This window comes from Malaclemys terrapin, chromosome 19, assembly GCF_027887155.1.
Source record: "Malaclemys terrapin pileata isolate rMalTer1 chromosome 19, rMalTer1.hap1, whole genome shotgun sequence".
NCBI lineage: Eukaryota > Metazoa > Chordata > Testudines > Emydidae > Malaclemys > Malaclemys terrapin.
This window is the reverse complement of record NC_071523.1, coordinates 22,711,823-22,724,004: the sequence shown is the minus strand read 5'-3', so window position 1 is coordinate 22,724,004 and position 12,182 is coordinate 22,711,823. Positions and strand designations below refer to the sequence as shown.

General features: G+C 42.8%; 1 protein-coding gene across 7 annotated transcripts in view; it reads right to left on the bottom strand.

The window, feature by feature from the left end:
• Positions 1-12,182, bottom strand: part of CAMTA1 (calmodulin binding transcription activator 1) — a 668,552-nt gene that overhangs the window by 183,013 nt on the left and 473,357 nt on the right. The gene's annotated exons all lie outside the window — the stretch shown is intronic.

Sequence of the window (12,182 nt, the reverse complement as noted above, 5' to 3'; positions counted from 1 at the left end):
TAGTCGTATCCAGCAATACCTACGTACCTATCTCACAAAGAGCAGTGCTTTACCGTCAGAGTCCAGGCTGAATTTACGGGGCCGGCAATTCGCAAAAAAATCCTTTTACTTCTAAACTGGGCAAATTTGTTCTGGAAATAATTGAAGCATAAACATGGGATCCTACAATGCCATTTTCACAGAGTCGTTGTTCATAGTAGAACTGCATGATAAAATCTTGGTGTTCCAGTGACCTGCAGATGTCTTTGGTATCTTATTTCTAGACTATGTAGTTCTTGGATGACTCTCTCTAAGAACTTCATATGCAAAATACTTAAGCACAATATTGCTTTTCATCATTTATTTGGATAAGGACCTCCAAAACAAAAAGGCCCATAAGTCTTACATTTTTACTTATTTATTTGCCACACTAACTGAAAATTATCTTATGAATCTCTTCTGAATTTACATAGTGAATAACTCAAAAACCAACAGCTCCTGTATAAGGTATTCTTTGTTGTGCACTCTTTCTTGATGTGTCTACAGGAAAGCATTTTATATGGCAGGGGTCGGCAACGTTAGGCACGCGGCTCTCCAGGGTAAGCACCCTGGAGGGCCGGGCCAGTTTTATTTACCTGCTGACGCGGCAGGTTTGGCCGATCGCGGCCCCCACTGGCCGCGGTTCGCCGTCCCGGGCCAATGGGGGCAACGAGAAGCCGCAGCCAGCACATGGCTCGCCCGCGCCGCTTCTCGCCGCCCCATTGGCTCGGGACGGCGAACCGCGGCCAGGGGGGGCCGCGATCGGCCGAACCTGCCGTGTCAGCAGGTAAATAAAACTGGCCCTACCCGCCAGGGTGCTTACCCTGGCGAGCTGCGTGCCGAACGTTGCCGACCCCTGTTATATGGCTTTTACTTTGCACTGTGTGCAAGTTAAACTTCTATAAACATTTTAAAGAACAATTAACAGTGTTCTTTGCTGGACAGAAACTAAGAACTTTTAAGTGGTAGCCTCTGAGGAGAGGCACTTTATTTGGGGTCACTAGCTACAGTTAGTCTTAGTAGGCCAGAGTCACTGTTGTATCTCCTAACTGTCTTCTCCCCAGTTCACCAAGAACTCACAGAATTTTAATTCAGACCTTATTTTCAAGTTTGTCAACCCAATTCAGTATCCCTGATCAGGAAATCAAACTTATTACCATGTACACCTGGAATACTCACCAGGATCTCCACTGCCTATATTTTTCAGCAAATGTTTTCTGCCACAAGCCAGTGCCCTACCAGGCACTCTCTAGTCAGGTATATGTTCCAGGCTATTCGGAATTTACAAGTCTGTACTCACATCTCTGGAGGTCACACCACCCATTAAACATACAAAAAGAGTGTCTGGAACTGCACAATTTCCCCTCTTAGCACAGCCACATATGTATTCAGCTGCCAAAACTGATTGAACAAGCAAAGAGAAATTATGGATGGGAAAGGATGCTGAGCTCCTGAGAACACATATGTGCTGTAGCTTGAACATGTGCAATCCCTGTAACTAGCAATTTTAAATATCAAACACTCTCCCCAAATGTGAGAGAGATTTGGAAAACTGAATAGTACTGCATTTCCCACTCACATAGCAGTAAGACAAATGAAGTAAATTGTCACCCAATGAATCTCTCTTTTATTTTCCTGTCCTTCCAGTTTCAGCATTCACATTCCCCCTCCCGCTGCCTTTGCAGTCCCTCTGCCATGCCTTCCCTTCTCTCCTCGTGTCAGTGTCTCTCTGAGACCATCCAACGACTGAATCCAATTTTTAAACCTCAGTGTGCAGAGGGGTTGGGATTCTTTATATAATGGTTCTGAAGGAATTGTGAAGGGTTTCTTTGGATTTCTGTGAGAATCACTATTGGATGCACTGCATGACAAATTTAGTTTAAATGTGTGTGCAAACTAGTTGCATTATAATACTTCAATATACATACTGTCCATGAATATGTAAATATGGCATAGATGTCCTTTCAAGATTGGCTAAGTTTCTATACCAAGTTCAGCATAATGGTATCATTTACAGAGTAGTGTCAATCTCTGAACCAGTAAAGTGGGGTAAATTAGTGCCAATATCAGATGAACTCCCATGACATTTTTAAAAGTCTTAAGTTTATATAGTACTTTTCATTTCATAGGATTCCAAAGAATTTACAAAGCGATACAAACTATATTGCACATAGGTATTAATGTACCACTGAAATGCAGCTAATTCTGGGATGAAACACAGCAACTGTTTAACACCACACAGGGCAAAGAGTGAAGAATCTCTTGTCCACCAAACTGCAGGGGAATTCTGGGAGGCAGAATGCAATCTCCCAAACTAAAATTTGACCAGGCTCTAGGATTAACATCATGACTCTTTCGAAAATTTCTCTGATTTTTTAATGACAGCAGTTTGCATTGCCTCCAGAAGACAGCATATCCAGCAGCACAATGTCACCAACACTGCAAAGGGGCATTAATTCAGTGCTGACTCGGAAGGAAAAATGCAACCCAATGAATCCCCTTTGGGACTTACTACAGGCGCTCTTTCCAGATTTCCCAACCAAATACTGACTCAGTTGGATCCTGCTTAGCTTTTGAGACCTGACAGAAATCTAGAACAAATTAGGCAGCAAAACGTTCACACACTCACACTAACATTGACATATTATACTTCCAGAGTTGTATAAACAGATTCACAATGTTGGTTTACGCATACAGCCCGACAGCAATTACAAATACATGAGTTAATCATTTACAATTCATGTGTAAGTCAATGTAAATCACTAGATATTGTATATGATGAAAATGATGTAAACCTCATTTTTCATTCGGTGTTATTTTGTAAAAGATTTGCTACTGCTTTCAGTCTCATTTTTTCCTGTTACTCAAGGGGCAAGCCTAAACCACAGCCCCCTTGGCCCACATCTACAAGGACTCTGCTTTTGTTTTCATTGCTCACAGATACAGAATTTTCTCTCTGTCACTTTATAACAAAATTCTGTCTTTGCATTTCAATAGGCTCAGAGAGACAGAGCTAAATTCAAAACACTTCTGTCCTCATCATCTCTTAGAAATGCCAACATTATAAAGCATGCCCCAAGTGGCTTCTATCTTCCTCAACTAACCCAAGCCATAGATGCAACAATAGATGGTATGAAATGAGAGAGATTTTAATTTCAAAGCTCTGCTGACATTCACCAAGTGCTCTCAAGGTTTATATCAACAGAATGCACTGCTTGAAATTCCACTTTGAATTCAGTTTGTGCAATCTCTTCTCTAATATGCTGGTGTTTTAGTTTTTCTCAGGAATGTTGTTAACCTTTATATTTTAATATATTGCTAGACATTATGAACAATCAAAAATGTAGCTAAAGATGCTTTGCTTCTATTTTTTTTATTGCTGGTGTTATAGTTTGGCCAAGAAATAGGAAGCTGTCATTTCCAAGGGGAGAATGAGAAAAACGCAAAAGAAAGTATGTTGAGCCCATGATAAGCTCAGAGACCTGCTGTGGCCGAGTCTTGCTCTTTAAGCTCTGTCAGGCTTTAAGCTATTTCTCTGTATATGCAAATACAGTAAGAATAGTTCCAGCCTGATGGCACAGCACAAAAACTCAGTGCAGCATGTGTGTGTGAGTGTGTAAGACTGTGTGTGACTAAGGGTGTACGTGGGTAAGAGTGTGCGATGGTGTGTGTGTTGTCCTTTCTGAAGATGAACAGCTTTCAGCCAGTCAGATGGTACCATGGATTCCCTGCCCACAGTTGCACCATATATCAGTGAAATATCTCTGAATTACTGGCACACGGTTACCAATAAAAGGGCTTTGTGAAACATCAGTAACAGCAGAAAGCCCTCCCTTTCTAAGTCTCTCCTGAACTGCCCATGTGCCATGTCCAGCATTATCACAGAATCATAGAAATGTAGAGCTGAAAGGGACCTCAAGAAGTCATTAAGTCTTGCCATTGCAATATGGCAGGACCAACTAAACCTAGACCATCCCTGACAGGTGTGTGCCTACCCTGTACCTAAAAACCTCCAATGACAGGGATTCCACAACCTCCCTTGAAAGCCTGTTCCAGAGCTTAACTTCCCTAACATCTAACCTAAATCTCCCTTGCTGCAGATTAAGCCCATTGCTTCTTGTCCTACTTTCAGTGGACATGGAGAACAACTGATCACTGTCCTCTTTATAACAGCCCTTTACATATATGAAGATTGTTATCAGGTCATCCTGCAATCTTCTTTTCTCAAGACTAAACATTCCCAATTTTTTTGTAACCAGGTCAGGTTTTCTAAACCTTTTATCATTTTTGTTGCTGTCCTCAGGAGTCACTCCAATTTGTCCACATCTTCCCTAAAGTGTGGTGCTCAGTATTGGACACAATATTCCAGCTGATGCCTCATCAGTGCTGAAGAGAGCAGGACAATTGTGCATACACTCCATCTATGCTCAGCTATGGAAAACTCTTTGGTCCAAATTTCTCCATCATTGAAGAGACTAAGTTTTCCCTGACCCAGTATTTGCTTTCTTCCAGTAGCATCTCTTATATTCGTTCTTATATTAGCCATGGGGGGCTGCTGAGGCAAATGCGCCTGGGACTGAATACTTCCCAGCAGAGAGCACCACATGTGGCAGTGAGGAAAGATCCTTAAGTTCATCAAAGCGCATGTTATTTTTGGCAGGCTCGTCTCTTAGGATGCCATCTACAGCAGGTGTTGAAATAAATCCATACTTTAGCCTTAACAACCTTGCCTGGTGGGCTATGATGTTCTATTCTGGTTCTTATACTGAGCCTGGTTCTTATACTGAGCCTGTCACTATGGTATCTGAGCACCCAGGACAACAACAAAGGTGCCACAGGAAGAGATTTTTTTTCTATTACTCCAATGGCTGCTTCCTGTCTTTTGTTATTTTGGATGATGACTTAGTCAGATTAGTGACCTCTATTAAGTCTCACAAACATGTTTTTTGTTTTCTGTATTTTTGAGTTGTTACTTATCCCCATACCAGGATGCAATCTATCCCCAACATTCTCATTCATTCTAATATTACTGCTAGCAACACCATACAGTAAGCACAGGACTGTGGGGTTCAAGGTTACTGAAAAGGATGTGAATGTCAGTCTGTTGCCTGCTGAGAAGATGTGCTTGGGGATACATCAGATAAATGCTGTTTAATATTTGATGTTCATTGTACGGTGCATGGTAAAAGAGTCTTTTTATTTTATTTTGTTTTATTTACCCTATCTCTGGGTGCTCTGTCATTTATAGTTTCTTTAAATTTGTTACTGTTGATATCAGTGACTAGCAATAAAAATCTCAGAGGAAGAACATTAATAATATTTGAAACAGTTCCAGAATGATGGCTTTGAGAGTCTTGTGAAACTTTTGATCCAATAGGGTAATCCTTGTATCACTGCTATATAACTTACACATTATCTGAAGATCTTGTTGTGACTCTCTAGTCATTCCAGCAAAGAGTAAAACCCAGTCTCAGTGATTCTGACACTCTCTTTCCCTTTCCATGTTACATTTCTTTTTCTCTCTGAAGTCAAGCTTCATTTTTGGCAGAAAAAGGGAGCGTCTATAAACATGTGAGATTCTAAATCAAAGGTGCGTTGAGAAGATACAACATTGCAGCATTTGAAGCAATTTTTAAGAGTGCATTTTATTTCTTGGTAAGGAGAGCTAGCTAGTTGTTAGATGTGAGATTCCTGTAGCTTATTTTCCTTAGAATTCAATTTACTGATATGAAACCTACAAGAATTTTTTTAATTCGTTTCCTCCTATCATTCAATATTAATTTAAAGGGCTCTCCTAATCCCCATGCATTATCAATGTTCATAATGTCTTACCTGATCCTTTTCTTTCAGGTAGTTTTTCTCACCCTGTGCAGACACTTCGGAATAGCTCCTCCCAGCCAGCAGGTGGAGACAGTGCAAGTAAGCTTTTGAATGATGTCATGCTTACATAAGGGGGGGGGGCTTGCTGGTGCCTTGTCCTGAAGCTGTGACGTGCCCCAGACCTTACAGCTTTTGCCATAGGCTGCGTCAGGATATACTTGGATGTCTAACCTGCAGTGTTTACCACCATAGACCCCCAACTGGTTGTCTTGTAGATTGCTACCAGAGAAGACATGAAGCTACCACCCCCACTTATATCAATAACTTTAACACATTCATTTTCTCTGCTGCTCAGAGAGGTTTTACAATACCCTCCTCTGTGATCCACCTGGTGACAGTAGATTTAACTCCATGTTGGTCCTCCTGGAGGCTTCAGTATAGTACAGGTTGTTTTGTTTGTTTTCTTAGTGGTGAGGTTTGCTGTAGATTTTCTGAGCTCATCTGACATCCATCCAGGTTATGGAGTTACTCCTCTGCTGTTTCATGTGAAAGGAAATGTCACCTCTTGGCATATATAGCTGTGGAGGCCTTGTCCAGATGGAGTATGATAAAAAGCTCTTGGCTCAAACTGGCTTTTAGTTTCCTAACTCCTCAGGTCAAGCAGAGGTCCACTGAAAATTGACCTTGTAGAAACAGGAAACCTTTCCCACTCTTGCTGGCAAACCAGTGGTTTTCCAACATTCTCATTTTGTTGATCACTTTCTAAAAGAAATATCCTTTCCTGAACCAAAACCCCCTTCTCTAACTGCTTGGCTCTAAAAGTATTTTATTCCAGAGACTTTAGCAAGGGCTTCTTGGAGGTGAATTAACAAATGTGAAAAATCATTCCCCCGTGGTCAGCAGCATGTCAATTACCTTTGCATATACTGTACCTACAATATAGAGTCCACACTCTGTCTTTATACAGAATATTATTTGGGTGTTCAGGAGTCTGTAAATGGCAGTCACACTCCTCAAATTACTAATTGACCTTCCGGATGTCAAATGCCCCCAGGTTTACCTCAGGCAGCTTAACCTTCCAACATGGTCATTTATCCCACAATGACGACTGCTTCATCCAGCATTAGTGCTTAGTCAATATTCTATCATCATTATTGATGAAAGGTTACATTTGAGATACTAGTGGGGCAAATAGTTTGAAAATCTTACTGAAGAGAAGTAACTTCAGAGCTCTCAAGCCCTCTCCTGAAGGGTGAAGGATCAGATTAAAGTCCCCTGCTTGGTATCTATTAATTAGTCTCACAGATGACACAACTGAGGCTGAGGATGTTGCACTGTCACCAGAAAAATATGCTATTTCAATTAGTTGGAAATGAGGTGCCCTGACACCAAAATGATCAAGAGAGCAACAGGGATGCTGACTTCGTGCCAAAGCTGGAAGCAATTGACCTTCTCTCCTTAGCAATGCAACAACAGAGAGGCTGGTGCTGCTAGTTAATGAAAATGAGAGTTACTGTATGCGTGTCTCTGTCATATCCATCTCATAATCCTGCTCCAATTTCTTACTGGTTACAGGTCTGTCACATCTTAGTCGCATTGAACATGTGCGATTTCAGCTTTACACAGTCGGCAAAACCAAAACAACAAAAAAGAGAAAAATAACAATTTAAATACTGTTTCTGTAGTGCGGGCGATTCCGCCCGCCATTACACTCAATGTAATTTTGACTATAGGTGATTTTCGCTTTAGGCGCTGACTGCGGAACGTAACCCCAGCATAAGACGAGACAGACCTGTATAACGCATCCTAACACACGACGGCTCTCCTCTCTCAGAAGCAAACATACTCCATAATGTAAGCCATATACACGACATGTGTCTGACTAAGTGGGTATTCACCCATGAAAGCTTATGCTCCAATATGTCTGTTAGTCTATAAGGTGCCACAGTACTCTTTGTCGCTTTTTACAGATCCAGACTAACACGGTTACCCCTCTGATACTATACTCCATAATATAAGCCATATACAGGATTGTTCTTTTTGAATGTATATTGAGCATCTCAGCTAGATGCTCATGTGATAAATAAATATAAATACTATTCCCACACTTCCCATATTTGCTCCCTCTTGTGCACTAACACACATTCCTCTTATACACACACACACATATCATGCTAACACAAGTATTACACAGCAGCTTTAGACAATGGGGGACATAGTGATTGCATAACAGCGGTTTTTACTTTCTCTCTCAGCAGAGGGATCAGCAACTGAGTGCGCCATGGCGACTGATTCCAAGAGGGGTCTATGCTGGTCAGGAGGTTATCAATCCTACACCATTCACTAGTACTAAAATTCACATTAAAAAAAGAGAGCTAATGAAATCAACCCTCTAAACTCTCTGCTCTGTACTGCTATATTCCACCTTGCCGAATAGCTGGGCCACAAACCCTACTAAAAACCAAATTTATATTCCTAAGATGTACCTCGTTTGTTTGTGCTACATTCTCAACTACAGATTCCTCAGTGTCTCATCATGAGGATTCCTCCCCTGAAGCCCTTGGGAATTGTGTGTGGAAACCAGCTGCAGAATCAGGCAATAAACAGGTACATTTATAAATGATCAGGGCTCTTTATTCACTTCAGTGAAGGTGTTTAACTCCCATCGGCATCAATAGGACGCTGGTGTTATATGTGTGCACCTAGGAGAAAATATAACTCTCAGCAAACAGCATCAGTAGCCAAACTCAGCTCCCCAGGGAGCTGCACCACTTCGCCCACAAGGTGGTTTTGCAGAAAGAAAAGAGGCTAATGGAATCCCAATGCTAAATTTGTTCTGTATATCTGCCACCGGAGAAAATGTGCTATTTGTTTTAACACCGAAAACGGAGCTGAGGCAGCATGCAGGAGACTCAAACAGGATCATTATTTTGGGAGCTGAGTGGCAGAAAAACAGCATGTGATGGGTAGGGGCAATTTCTGATGATAGGATGCCAGAGTGACCGACCTGGCAGGCAGCCTCAGTTAACACAGAGTAAAAATAAATATTCCCCCAGGAAGATCAGCAAACTCATCATAAAGCTTCAGCCCAATTACCAGAGCTACTCTCATGCAGCCAAGAGCCAGGAGTGCTGACTCATTGTTTTCTGAGTTAATGCCCTGGTTAATGCCCTTGCAGCTCAGTGGATTCAAAGGGGCAGGACAGATTCTTTCCTGGCTACTGTCTGCTCACATTTTCCTTTACAGGTCAGGGTGTCTCCCTACTCCACAGTGGAATTTATGCTAACTTGCTTCCAGGTGTGGGCAAGTATGTAGTGAATGAAATTGGCTTTTGGGCACTGAAAGAGGGAAATGCTGAAGCTGATAAAAGAATCCTATCCTGTATCAAGCCCCAGAATTGGAGCAGGGAGCCCAGCTGCTATCTGGGTGTACTGTTATTATTTGTAGTTAGCAAGAGCTGATGTCATTAGGCCAGCCCAGGAAAAACACCCGCCCTTCAGCACATTTTGCAGCCTCAGAGCTGCAGTATGGGAGCAGCTTGGTAATCTTCTAGCACATGACAGGATGCCGATAACCTCAGTACCTGTATTATTTAAGCAGAACAAGGTGAGCCTTTGTTTAGCCCTTGGGCTCAGGTCAAATGGATGGTAAAAGTAGAAGCTACAACCAATTAGATTTGTAAACAGAGGGCGAGAGAATCTATCAGAAGCCTGTTTGGAGGCTTAGCATGCCAGTTGTGTAGTGCTGGCCTGTGATTCTAGCCCGACTAACAAAACTCAGGATATTTAGAGGCCTGTGTGATGGTCTCACATGCATTACAATATCTACTAGCCACATGGAAACGCTCTTCCGCATTGTCTGTGAACTGCTGTTCTCTGCTTTTGAGAGCGGTGAGTTTGTGTAGATGAGTCAGTTTCTCTCTGGCCTTCTGCTATCATCATTACCAGAATGTACTACGAAATTAAAGAGTTTCTGACCTCTCCTGGAAAATATCTGATTTAGAGACAAATCTGCAGGCACGACCATGTATTTTTCTCTCTTCAAAATGGAGAACCCTCTGGTTTTGGTTAGAGATACACCTCTACCCCGATATAACGCGACCCGATATAACACGAATTTGGATATAACACGGTAAAGCAGTACTCCGTGGGGGCGGGGCTGCGCACTCCGGCGGATCAAAGCAAGTTTGATATAACGTGATTTCATCTATAACGCGGTAAGATTTTTTGGCTCCCGAGGACAGCGTTATATCGGGGTAGAGGTGTATAAGAAATTTGACTGAACCCTGTACACAGAAAGAAGCTTGTTACTTCAAAAACCAGTGTTCATTCTACCCCAGAACATGGGCAGCAAAAAGAATGTCAAACTATTTCTACATAAAAGACGGCATGTACATTCCAGCCCATCTATCGCTGCTTCTGATCAGAGCTGCATGGCTGGGCTACATTGTACCTCTGGGGAGCACACTCCTTTGGGAGTGGCAGTATAATGCTTGTATGGCCATCAATACACCTGCCTGTGGGCAGAGTCTGTGACTCTACACACCAGTCAGTATGCGGGATGGCCAGGTAGTGCAGTGTCCAATGCCATGTTCCCTAGTACTTCACTCTTTCTGATGAGTCTTTGGGCCTCTATCTGGTTACAATGTCAGTCATGATTTTCCTATATAATTAACCTGGGTCATGTTCTCTTCTGGCTTTTGGTTAGTTTTCTCCTGGCTTTCCACCTTGATTCTGTCTCTCCTCTCTTGTGAGTATAAAGCAATTGGGATCCTGGGAAAGGCCATCCCACTGAGATTGCCACCATGCTACTCTCCAGCTGTGCTGTTTCTATCCCAGGATTAGCTCTGCTCATTTGACGCTGACTACCTAATGTGCAAATAGGGGCTTCCCACTATCACAAAAAGCTGTGAGAAACCCCGAATCCTTTGTTTGTGGATGCACCAACTAGCTGCCTGGCTGATAACCACTTCACTCCCTATAACTGGTTACTGGGAGTCAGCACACAGCAGTACTACAGAGAGTCTTACAGGTTCTTTTAAGTGGAATGTAAAGGCAGTTCTGGAAAACTTGGGAGAAATGACATGGTGTTAGTTGGGGTTGTGACATTATATTCCATATTCTTTATGAAAATATGCTTGTGATAGAAATATGACATAACTAAGACGCAGGGCCGGCTCCAGGCACAAGCGCAGCAAGCAGGTGCTTGGGGCGGCCAATGGAAAGGGGCAGCACGTCTGGATCTTCGTCGGCCATTCGGCAGCGGGTCCCTCGGTCCCTCTCAGAGGGAAGTACTGCCGCCGAATTGCCACCGAAGAATGAAGCAGCGGCGGTGGAGCTGCCGCTGAAGTGCTGCCAATCGCAGCTTTTTTTGTTTGTTTCCCTGCCGCTTGCATTTTTATGCAAGATAACTCTTGTAAGGTATTATTGGAAAGGTTGTAATTTACGGAATCTGACTATCCTATTTGTATGCATGTATCATTTCTGTATCTGAAATTACAAATATTGACTATGTATCTGTATTTCAACTATGTTACTTTGGGTGACACCCTCTGCTAACACTTCAGGTACAATAATGAGAAAGCCCAACAGTGCTGACGGCCCATCAGCAAGAGACAATGGATTGTAAAAGAGCTTAGTCTTCCTGCGAACATGTCGGTCAGCCTGTGAAGAATGGCTACAGGGGCCCTACAGAGGCATGTGACCATGTCACCTGATACCGGAACCCATCTTGAATTCTGTACTTTTTCATGAGATGCTGGGGGTGGGAGGGGGGGGAGACTAGGAAACAAAGAGCTCCCACCTTATGCAAATCCTATATAAGGGTGGGGAGTGAGGTCATCCCAGTCGTCAGTTCTCCCCTGCTGCCCCACCCAAGATGACGGCTGGAAACAACTAAGACTGAACTGTGGGAAAGAACTGGACTCAGTCTGGAAGGGCGTCTGGCATGTGAAGAACCACATTTAGGGTGAGAACTTACATGTAACCAGTTTCTTTAGTGTATTAACCTTAGTTTACGTGCTGTTTTATTTTCTTAGTAATCTGCCTTGTTCTGTCTGCTACCTTCTTAACTACTTAAAATACACCTGTTATACTTAATACATTTATTTCTGGTTTACAATATAACCCAGTTTATGTGATTTCTAACAGGGGGGCAGAGGAGTTGTGCGTACCCCGCTCCACATAGAGGGAAGAGGTGAATTTCATATAATTCTGGGTTTGTACTTCAAGGGGGGGTGGACATCTGGGTGCTGTGGCAAGCCCCTTAAGCTGAGCCTTCCCAGAGCGGATCTGTGTCTCTCTGTGCAGCTTGGGGTGGCACTGCCTGTGTGCTGGGGGGCTGGC